The sequence below is a fragment of the Agelaius phoeniceus genome, chromosome 15 (assembly GCF_051311805.1).
Source record: "Agelaius phoeniceus isolate bAgePho1 chromosome 15, bAgePho1.hap1, whole genome shotgun sequence".
Lineage (NCBI taxonomy): Eukaryota > Metazoa > Chordata > Aves > Passeriformes > Icteridae > Agelaius > Agelaius phoeniceus.
In genome coordinates this window covers 13,796,652-13,809,162 of record NC_135279.1, presented here as the reverse complement: position 1 = coordinate 13,809,162, position 12,511 = coordinate 13,796,652, and the positions used below count along the sequence as shown (strand labels likewise).

At 38.1% G+C, this 12,511-nt stretch overlaps 1 protein-coding gene across 17 annotated transcripts in view; it reads right to left on the bottom strand.

The window, feature by feature from the left end:
* The window catches only part of TENM2 (teneurin transmembrane protein 2), an 884,487-nt gene that overhangs the window by 247,454 nt on the left and 624,522 nt on the right, over positions 1-12,511 (bottom strand). The gene's annotated exons all lie outside the window — the stretch shown is intronic.

The window sequence follows — 12,511 nt, the reverse complement described above, 5'->3', positions numbered from 1 at the left end:
AAAAAAGACTTAGAAAAGTTGAAAGCTGAAAACCTGTTTAAAAATTAAAACCAGGGCTGATGCTCAGAACATGCCAAACAAACACCTGATCAGCATGATTCCTTAGGACATCTCTCCCTTTTCAAGTAACAGCTTTGAGTGAAGTTTCTTTTTCAAAGCCACAATTTCCTAAACCCTCTGTCCCCATCTAGGCTGTACTACCTAAGAAACAGCTCCAAAATCCTTTTTCTCCCTTGAATGGCTGTGCATATTTTGGCAGAAAGAGGAGAAGTCGAATGCATTTGTGCTGATGCTAAATGTTAATAGATTTGCCTAAATGTCTGCTAATAGCACTGCTAGAATTAGCCAGACTAGTAGTGCATGCCTAATGTGTTGTTTTTGTTGTTGCTGCCTTAGCTGTTTTCCCCTTTTTTTTCCCCTCAGAAACAAAAATAAAGGCATTTTTAGGAAAATGTTTCTATACATCTGCAGCCTGAACAGCAGCCGTGCCACCACCGTGTGGCTCTGACAGAGCAGCACTGGGATTGGAAATCCCAACATTCTACTGTTCCTTTCAATTAAACATGAAAAGTTGAATGTTTTTGTAAATTAAACATGAAGCTCTGACTTTGCCAGCCAAAATATGTCCTTCTATCACCTCTTCTAATTCCTTCAGGTCAATTCTTTTCTTAGATTCACACAGGCAGAGGCTGATGCTCTTTTGTTGGTGTGTACTCTCAGAATGTTGTGGGAGAACAAGGCCTTTGAAAACATTTTCTACAGGCCAAAACATTTAATAAATATGCATTACATTCCCAGAGCTCAAATTTGCTTAGAATCACAAAGCCATTTACACATGTAAAAGATTTTCAAAATAAACAGTTCTAAGTGGCTTAATTGAACAATTGTATTTTTAAAACTGAATAATCTGTGAAAATCAGATAATAGTGTACTATTAAAAAAATCTGATTTACCAACTTGTTTCTGCAGCTAGTGTAAAAATGCACCATTTAGTCCAAGTCTTCCACTGTTTCAAAATATAATTTATGTAAAAATATCTTAGAATATACCCCCTTCCATTTTTTTGTAAAGGACTGCTAATTTCCAATTGTCAGTTGACTGAGGCACTTGAAATGTTTTATTTTTATACTTCCTACTGTTACTGTAGTGCAGAACAGATATCCATTGCTTCTATTTCTGTTCAAAGTACGTTAAAAGGCTCCATTCTGACTTTAGGCTGCACACAGAACATTTACTACTCATTCAAAAGACACACTGGAGAGCAAAAAAGCCAACAGTTCCTCCAGGTCCAAGAAACTTTCAGATCTTTAATTAGAAATTCTGATCCAGAGTCTAACTATAATAATATCAAGTAAAAAACTCAAATCCAAAACTAGAAGTCTTGTAATCTATGCCAATGGAAACACATGACTGTGAAGGAAAAATAGGAATCAAGTCTGTGATTATATTACCTTTCAGAAAATTTGTTAGCATGTTATTAGCAAAATGTTTATTTGTTAATTATAGTTTTAATTAAGATACAACAATAAATTATCTTTCACATTTCTGCAGATATTTACCACCCCTGAGACTTCGATATCTCATTCTGTATCTATAAAGCTGACTGAAGTAAATTAAAGTTATACCACACTTTGCTCAGAAAATCCTCTGGAACTAGGAAGGAGGAACATGGTGCTCCTCCAGATGCCTCTGCAAACCACCACTGAATAAATGTAACCACTCCCGTTCTTGGAAAGGATGTCTCAAACCTGATTTTCAAGGAGGAAAATTTTCATTTTTTAAACTAATTGCTACACTCTTTGCATAATCTAGAATCGTGCTAATGCTGGTCAAAATTAAAGAGTGGTGGCATGACTGGGAAGGAAGAGCTTGTACACACCAGATCCATTTGCTATCTGTCTTTGGTGTCACCTGTTTTCTTCATCTCAGTAACTTAAAATTCTCCTTTGCAAGAAGTTTCTGTTAGAGGATGTCATGTGCAGCTTTTCTGCAAAATGCACCGTGTTCTGCCATGCCAGTGAGGCATGTTAAAAAGTCTAGATGTGGGAAGATGCTTCCAAAATGAGCTGCAATGAGCATGTCTTGGCTGTGAGCCCTACGTTTATGGCACAAATTCTGGTTTAAGTTTGGCAGCGCTGCCTTTGTGACCTCTCACAGCAGAACACCCCAATACCAGGTGCATGGATAGCTCTCCATATCCCAGCTTTCCAAGAGCCAGAAAGCTCAAAGGAATGCAAATGTGAATATCTGCAAGGCATTTCTTGGTTGGATGATGAAAGCTCCGCATCAATCCAATGTCAAATCCATCAAACCTGGCTTTTGTCAAGGACACGACACAACAGCACTCACAAAACCATGTTACAGCAGTTGCTTTGTGTGTGTGTGTGGTGGGGTTCATATTATTTCTAATTTTCTCATTACCTAACAATTATCTGGGGTTTTATGGTCAGAGCATAACAAGGCCAATATATTTCTGCCAGGAAAGCTGCAAACAGAAACACGTTCTATAAACAAAGCAACAATTACTCAGTTTCACACCAGTGATGAGGTCGCTGCTCTGCTGACACACACAGAACTTGTTCATGCTGTACACCAGAAGCCTTAAAAAACCCACTAAGGGATAGATGTGTGCAAAATGAAAAATAAGCTATTTAGACTGGATTTAATTAGTATTTCCACATGATTATTAACAAATTAATGCTAGATAAAAGTATTGATTTTGCCCTTTAGTTGCAACTCTTGCAAACACACAGGAGAAAAGAAATTGTACAGTATTACTCAAAAGCATAAAGTTCATCCAACTGAGCTTTCCAACCGACTCTACCCAGGAAGGCAAATTGTTGTTCTTCTTCTATTTTAAAAAAAGAAAACTGTTTTTCCTCTCTTCAGCTGAAGATCTGCAGTAGAATGGTACTTTAGTTTAAAAGGTACTGAGGCTGTTTCTGCCTTAAAAAGTCGTTTGAGTGCTGCTATTTCTGTATCCCTCCAGTATGTAAACCTGCTGCTTTAGTTTTGTAGAAAAAAGAAAAAAGACTAAGTGAAGGATGTAAAACCACCCCATGGTAGAACAAAGAGACCTGACCACTCCTATCCTTTTAGTGCTGTGTGGCTTATTAACTTCATAATTCATCCTAATAATAGTTAGACACTAATATCACAATATCCCATAATGACTACTTTTACTTCATAAATATATATACACACAGATATACATGTACTCAGACTAAAAAAAAAAAAATACCTGAACAATATCCTGGGAGAAATGTGACTTCCTACAGCAATAGCAACTGACAGCAAATAACTTATCTTGTTTCATCAAATTTTCAAAGGATGCACAGAATATCATTATTTCTGTATTTCTGCAGGCATGCTATTTGATTTCATCACACAGTTGAGCAAAACCTCACATTTAGAATGGCTTACACTCAAAAAGGGACTCTTAGCTGGCCAGATGTATTATTAAACACGTTCAAAGCTGTAAACCAGGGAAAAGAAATGGGTCCAGCTGCACAAAGTTTATACTGGGAAGGCAACGTGGAGAACCAGGCATTTCACTGCATCTGTCTGAAGTTCTACTGCCTTGTTGTGGCTCCTTCTTAGTTTTCCCAAATTAAGGAGTTGCACAAGAGGGGAGACTATTTGATTTTCATCTCAGGTCCATTACCAGTTAGAATGGCAGGGATTTGGTAGAAGCATAATAAAAAGTATGTGAATTGATAATGGAAAGGCTCCCCCAGGAGGAAATTCCCTTTGTAAACACTAAACCTAATACTTTCATTAGGAGAAGTATTAATGACAAAATGTTAGTAGTGTCACAACTAGGGGAAAAAATCCATGAAAAATCAGTATTATTTTATTTCACTCTGTGTATTCTGGGAGAAGCAAACAGCTTTGGATTTCAATGAGATGACTTTAATCATCAAAGTTCAACCTTTGACAAAGAGCTGTTTGAGAAGCCCTACTTTGTCAGTTGAAGCCTGTACTACATAGAGACATTTCTAGTAGAAAGACAGGAAGGAAACAAAGTAGAGTTACCCAATTCTTCAAAGATCCTGGCATAATGTCCTAAAAAAACCCCACAGGACATACTTTTCTCTAGAAGACTTTATACTGCAATGTGATCATGAGAAATATGCACATATTTTACCCTGCACACCTCCACAGAGGTGCTCCAGTCACAGCCAGTTTCTGCAGGGGTGCTGTCAGCACAGCTGTGTGCAGGGATAAAAGATTTCCTGCATTTAGGAGGTATCACCTTGAGCCCTTCAGCTCCAATGCCTGTGGCTCATGGAGCAGTTGGTGATGGAAAAGTGGACTACAGCTGACCATCACAAATCATGCAGCACATCCCCTCTCTGCCCAACCTCAGCCTTTCTTTGCCTTCCCTTTTTCCATCAATCAGCAAATGATTCTCCACACTAGGACCTTTAAACTTGTGTTAGAGTAAAGCATTATAAAGGCTGTAAAAGTATTCTGGGCACATGTCAAATAAAGACAGCTTGAGCAAGGTGCAGGCACCATTGCAGAAAACTTCCCCATCTTGAAGCAGTTCAAACACAACCCAAAGCAGAACCAAAAGCTTCAGTGGATTCCAAGCAGCAGCAATCTGGGGCATCTAGAAATGCCCAGGCTCTGTATCATTTGGGAATTAACCTACAGAGCATATTATAGCCCATCATTACAGGGCTTTTCACAAGAGTCTCTGACCTTCCTTGAGATTTCCCAGTCAATCCTGGTCCTGGTCAGATGGCAGGAGCACAGCCCTGATCCTCTGTGCTGAGGACTTGAGCAAAGAATTTCAATTCACAAAGACACAAAGACCCAAAGTGGACCCAGTTATGGGCTTTGCCTTACAGTGCTTCACAGAGCTGCTCCTCCTTTCATATGAGACTTGTTGCCCTGTTGATCCCCTTACATCCTTTTTATTTTTTTTTTTATTCAATGAATAAGTTCTATTCAGGCCTCGCTCTGTATCTACCAGCATGCTACTTGTTTTTCACCCAAAACTTGCATTTAACTGACCCTGCTGTTTGCTGACATTGCAGAAGATTTGCACAGATAAATATAACATTTCTCCACCTCCCTCAAGGTGAAACCATGATAAAGAGTGGAAGAACCTCCCAGCTGTCACAGCCCCATCCTGACCTGAAACTCAGAAAAACCAGGTTCTGTATCTGTTTACAGAGAGGCTGATAAATATTCTAAATATTCTCACTGGAGGCCTCTGAGATGAGACAGAAATGCAGCCACACCTCTTCTCAATCTCATTATTGATGTGTATGTACCTTTGCAATTCTGGCTTCATTTGTTGTGCTTACCCGTGCCATTTCCTGTCTTCATGTTGTCAGCTTATGTTTCATTCTTTTAATAGAAAATAGTTTATGAGTGAACGCCTGGAGGAACGAATCCTGAATGATGTGTGCTTTTGCACTTGTCAATCTTCTCCAGTCTTTAGCTTAAGATCTTTTGATAATCTTTATATTTGAAATGCTGGCAGGCTGCAGTTTAGCACCATTTTAGTTTGGATGAACAATAGCATTTAGAAAAGAGTGACAGAGGGGATTACTGGCTCCTGAGAGCTGCTGTCTGCCAGAGATCTGACCTGCATCCTACATCCACTGCTCACAGATGGAGAGCAACTTGGAAACGTGGTGCTTGGATAATGCAGAAATCCCCAACCATCTCAAATCTGCATTTTATTTCGCTTCCAGGGATTTAGTCTCTTTTTTTTGCAGATTTCTCAGTCTATGTCTCAGAATGTTTGCTGCCTCCATAATGCAACGTCCCTCTACCAACTCAAAATTTCATCTCAAAACTCTCCTTACATATTTGGTGTCATATGCCCTACAAGCCTCCTGCTCAAGTACAAGTTTCTTGTACTTTAATCATAATTCTTTTACTTCTCAGTAGGAGCAGCACTGCCTCCCCTAAACAGGTCACAGCTCAGTGTACACCTTGATAATAATATTTTAGTCAGTGTGAATGTGTGTGACTAAGATATACTAACCTATGCTAGTACCCTGCAGCCCCAGCAAGGCACAGAACAATTACTGTTCTGTTTGCAGTTGGATAGAGTCCCATGTTTTAAATATGGAGATTCATTTAATTTCTGAATAAACTGTTAATTATATAAAAGTTTACTGTTCTAGGCTTAAAATGAATCACTGGGATTTTCTTTTAGAAGTAATAAAATCTCTGGAACTTAAAAGCAGTAGAAAATGCTAAGCTAAATTCACCTGGTTCTCTCAAAACCCTGAAAACATAAACCACTATGATAACCTTCAATCAATCCAACTCAAGAAATTTAATATTAAAGTGTTAGAACTACTTTAATATTCATAAGAAGGTTGCAAACGAGGAACACGCCTCCATGTTCTTTGTCAACACTGTAACTGCAGTTTATATTTTTAAAAAATGGTATTATTCTGCTTCATAGAAAGCAACCCACATTCTGGCAGAAAAGTGAATAGCCATTTCTTCCACTGGATCTTAATCATTTGCCACAATAGCTGTGGGGTTTTTTTAAATAATCCTGTTCTTTAATTTGTCTATTCACAACTGTTTACAAAACACAGCCATCAAAACCAAAGAGATGGAGAATCAAATAAAACAACTCGTTCAAACCTTCTGCTATGAAAGACAATTATAGATACTGCTAGGTAGGTCTGAGAACCTCTTCCTTGTTGTCCTGTGCCTGATGTGGCCCAGAAGCCCATCAGGACACGGATCAGCCACTGAAAAGCTCTTAGTGCTTTATACAGGATGAATAAAAAATCCAAAAACTCTCAAGGTCATGAGGTGAAAACAAGGTACAGCTGAGGAGCACTTACAGAGCTTATATCAGAGTTACCTTCATGAAGCAGAGATGATAAAAAAAAGCAAGTCAAGATGGAAGCTATGTGAGCATCACACCTTTCAGAAGTAGTGGTTCAAACACAAATAATAAATCAATATTTACACTGATTCCTATCCCTTAGCTCCTGAATGAGAAGTTGTAATATTATAAACTTATGCCTTTGTGACATGACAAATACATCTTATTCCCCTCTTTCCTTCCTTCCTTCTCAGTGTATTTCTCCACATGAAGTGTGCAGCAATCCTGCCCTTCACAACAGCCACCAGCACTGCACTGGATCAGCAAGGAAAGCACTACAAGGAAAGCACTACAAGGAAAGCACTACATTGTTCACACATTTAGGGAATCCCCACTTGAGGGAGGCTGCAGAGGCTCTTCTGGACCCTCTGCATGTGCCACCACACATGTAGGGTGACATATTTCAAAAAGGGCAAGTTTCCATTAGCATTCTGACATTTGGGTGAAGATGAAAGAGAAATAAGAAACAGCAAGGAAACAGCTGATTTAATGAACTGACCTTCAGTATCCAAACCACACCAAAGTTTTAAATATAGGGTGACCAAGTGTTACAATAAATATCAATCATTAGCCATTTCTTAGAAAGCCTCCTAATTTTGACTTGTAGAGTGATTAAAAGAATGTTTATGGTGTATTTGAAGCTAACAGTTCTCCTGCCTGAGAGCACAGGTGGCAGGGCAGCACCTCACAGAATCAGAATGTGCTGAATTTAGGGGACCCATCAGCATCACTGGTTCCCACACCCCTGGCTGTGCTGGAACATTCCACATGCATCATGCCATTAGTGATCCTTACATGTGGGCAGAAAATGTCTTCAGACAACCAGACAAGCATCTTAATCTTTGGGCAACATAACCTCTTCATTGTAATCTATTAGACAGAAATCTAATAAGAAAACAAAGGATTTAAATAGAAAATAAATTACCACTATCAGGCTCGTTCATCTTTGTTACTTTCAAACATTTCAAAGCTTTACTTTTAATGGGGGGACAAAAAGGGACTTATAAACTTATAATATTGCACAAAAAAAAAAAAACAGGAAAAAAAGAAATCAAAACCAAGAAACAGAAACCTTGGCAATTCAGGATGAGGTTTTTTTAAGTAATAAATTAATAAGCAATTGTAGCTTTCAGTCATATTCAGCAAGCATGTATGCACTTCTTGAACTTTTGGAATATATTTATAATATGTTTAAATACTTCAGGGAATGAGGGCAATAGCAGCACTAATCAAAATATGAAAAACTATAGATTATTTCAAAAATACTTTTTATAACCACTGACATGAAAATTGCTCTTTAGAATGGAACCAACAAATTGATATTTTATTGAGGATGGAAAGTAGCAGCTTCATAACAAAAATACACTATGGAAAATCAGACTATGAGTATTGAAAAAGATCACAAAATTAGTTTTCTCATTTTTTCTGTTTGACTTACAGAGTTTGTCATTAGGTTGTTTCTTATAAGTCATCAGAGATTCAAGCCCTATCATATAATGATATAATGAGAGCAGCTAAGCTAAAACTTCGAGCACGAACAACCCACTGAAATCTCTTACCTTGTTTCAGGTACTAAATAGAGTGCACTGGACAGAATAATTTTTGCCCAGCTGTCTTCTATAATTTCTGATATCACTTCAACAAGCTCTGGTTTTTCCTGTCCCTTTTCTAATTCACTAGAACAAGATCAAAAGCCAATAACATCAAGGTAATCAGAATAATTTCATGTTCAGCCTGAGAAGAAATAATTTAAAAATAACACATTCATGCTAAAGAAATATCCTTACATTTAAAAAAACCTGAACAAACAAACAACTTTGGTTGGCTTTTTTGTTAGTGTTTTTTTTTTTTTTAAACCCAACTACTACCAAAGTACTTTAAATTATCCTAGGGCATCAACAATTTGAGATTATCTGCTGGCTTCCAGCTATTACATAATGGGTAATTAGATGCTGAAAATTCCAGTGACTTAGAAAAATAGTCTACATGCTAATTGCTTTTATGAGTCCTTTAATGCAATCTGGGGACAGAAAGAATTTTGGACTGTCTCTGAATAATAACATTACTGGCAGCAAGCCTAATTTCTTTTCCATTTTTTCCCCAGACATTTCTTAGAGGTTTTGATCATTTCTTTCTCTCTCCCTGTACATTATATATGTATACATTTTTACTACCACATTATTACATTTTCTATTTAATTGCAACCAATGGTCACTGACCATTTCTGATGCAGTGTCACAGCTACCACTACATTGCTACACCCCCATAAAAAGACAACTGTATTTTCAATTAGTTATTTGTTTCTAGTTTCTTGCTTCACATCCTTTTAATGTTACATTATAATTGAAAGAAAGACATTTGCTTTCCTTTCTCCTTCCAAATCCTCCCAGTGATCTCTGACATTTGACTTTCCTACAGACAGGGAACCATCAGCAATCTCATCGTGCTCTTGACAGGCTGACAGTGGTGAATTTTTTGGCAACAAAACTACTACTGCCACAACACAGGCTGCTAGAAGCTTGGCATGGAGTGTTGCCTACAAACACCTCAAGAAATGAGGTGAATGTCTAGTGCTAAACTGTCAAAAGCAGAATGTTTGTGTGATTTAGTTGAGAAAACATTGAGTGAATTTGGGAAAACAGAAAACAAAACAAAAAACCTGAAAAGACTGAACACCCCCCCAGAATATTCAAAACTAGTAGGGAAATAGAGTACACAGGAACTTCCAGAACTCCACACTGATATCATCCAGTTAAAACTTTTCCTTTCAATCATTTATATGTATTAGGTAGAGGGTAACCCAGAAAGTTCACAAGTTTCCATAAATTTATGGTTTCCCTTCACCACCTGCTGTAACAGTGACGCCAGTCAATGGCAGGAGAGCAGAGTTCAAGAAACACAAGTTTTAGAGCAGATCAGCCTAAACACTCAAACTTGCCAGCACAGAACAGATGAAAAATTCTAATTAAAAAGGAATCACAAGTGATTACATTTACTGAAAAAAGAGTGGAGTTTTAAATCTGTTTTGTCATGCTTCTGGGGATGTAACCCACGGGTGTGCAGTAAATGACACAATTCCTGTGAAAGCTGCATGGGTCCCCTCTTTGACAGCTCAGTGCAAATCTGAGCATATTTACAAGGACCATGCTTATCAAGTCTTCCTAAAGAATTGATTATCTTTAATCACAGAATTCTTGAAGAAAAGCTATCGTGGAGCAGTCGGTGCTACTGTGAACAATGGGCCTCAGGGCTGTTAAAACCTCAGAGAAATCTATAAAACCAAACTGCTCCAGAATGAGGTGGGTGGGAAGTAGTACCTGGATTCTCTTCAGAGAAAGCTTAGAAGAGAAGAACAGAAAAAACCCAAGTGCTGATGCACAGTCCCTGACTCAAGTCCAGTGTTTCCTGGAGTGGTAATTCAGTCACCAATGTTTATTCCTTCCTCAGTCCAAATGGTTTCTGTAAAGGACTGACTGACCTCTACCAAACTCTGTCACAAAGGGCAAAATTACTGGCCTTGAGGCTGTGTACAAACAGGTGGAAAAGAGAGTTTTGCTTGGGAAGTGGCAAAGATTAATCAAAGAGTTCTGCCAGGAGGAGAGGCAGGAAGGCAGAGCTGGTTGGCAGGAGGAAGGAGAACACTTGTGCCTCCAAGAACTCTACAAACAGAGGAAGACTCAGGACTGATTGCTGCCCCTAGATTCAACATGATCAGGACTGCAGATGCTACAAGCCCCTTGCTTTTTTGCCTTTTAAATTCAATTTAGCCTCATTTTCTCAAGATTTCCTGCTCAGGGTCCTACTATCACTTAGGTACACCTCTGATCTAATAAAAATGCATTGTTATCACAGAGCTATTGAAGTAACAAAAAGAAAACCAGAAAGAGCCGATAACCAACACATGTAATTGTCCAAAGGAGGCAGACAGGTCCTTTTGCAAAAGTGGTTATCAGAATTTAGAGTACAATATATCACTGTATTACATACACTAGTGGTGAGCTGCAATCAGCCCGTGTGCAAGTAAGTAAAAATCAGAACAAGAGTGATTTATAATTAAACTAATCAAAATCTTACAGGTGGCATAATAAGTGCTTCTGAATTTTCCATGTGGCATGCTGATTGTTAAATCTTGATAAGGGCTGCTCTACGTGATACAAGCACCCCATTGGGCTCCATCAAATAAAAGTCTACATCTTAGAAATCTCAATTCCTTACACAAATCAGACCACAGAGACTGATGTGTATTGCTGAATGAACAATTGACCTTTGTGAAAAGAACTCCAAGGCTCTGAGAATGCATTACCGTGTGCAGAGTCCTTTGGAGCTATAATAATCCATGTGCTTACCCTCCAGTGCTTAGGAACACTTTTTTCCTAAACAAACAAAAACTCCACACTGCAATAAAGTTTCCCATAACATTTTTATCAATTTTTTAAGCAATCAACTAAAAAAAACCCCAACCAAACTTTTTTTTTTGTAGCTTCATAATTGGATGTCACGACAGTCTCTGTTTACTCTTATAGGGTTAAACATACATTCTATCAACTGCTAACACAAATGAAATTATTTGATATTGTTATAGCTTTAGCTCTAAAATTTTGACTTAATTTAGTGGGATTAAGATGTTCCATCTACTTTAATGTGTACCTGACCTCATATTCTGACATGTCAATTACTTAGAAGATGGTATTATCTTCTAAGAAAGACAGCGATTCAAACAAGTCACGATGCACTCTCCTGGCAAACACAGAATTCAAAACACGCAAAAATTAATCTTTCTATAAATACTTCTTGATTATTTTTAATTACTTTAACTCTAAAAGCTACGCTCCTCTTCTCCCAGAAGCATCACTGCTTTTGCTTTACCAAAGCAGCCTGGGAAGGGAGTGAGAAGGAAAGCTGTGCCAACTCTAGTGCGGTCAAGTGGATGGAAGTCTGCTTGTGCTATCTGAATCACACATGGCAGATGAAAAGACATGCCTTTTACCATCTGTAAATTTTAATGCACCAGATTTTGGCTGCCATGCAACCTCAAGTATTTACTTCACTGAGGTACACAGAAGAAAAAGAGGACATAAGTTTTTATCTAGATTTAAGTGACAGCACTAGATAAAATCAGTTTATGCTACAGTTTCACCATTTAAACTTATGCACTGAAGTAAATTTCTTATCTATATAAAGATGTTCTGATGGAAAAACCCAAACCCTGATTGTCTCTTGATGTCCCCATAGCTTCCTTTCTGCATTTTAGAAGAAAACAGGCATGTGGATTTTTTCCAAGGTTTGAAAATGCCATTTCACTACAACTGAAGGTATCTACAAACGCCTGATCCTTTCAGGGCTTGTAGCCTCAAAAGACCATTGCAAATGCAAATAGCTACAGTTGTTACTGAGGAAACAGAAACAATGAGAAGGATAAGAATGGCAGTGGCAGAAATTATCTTCCCTGCAGCAGCAAGGCTGGAACTAGCCCTGTTTTGCAACACTAAGCCATGTAACACTGAGGGTAACTTCAATCAGCTCTCTGAACCTCACAGCCAATTTTAAATAAGCATGATTTATGCTTTGTCCAAAGTGGTGCACAGTGGTGCAGCAAAATACCTTTGGCATATGAATACATTTGTCCCATTGCTCCCC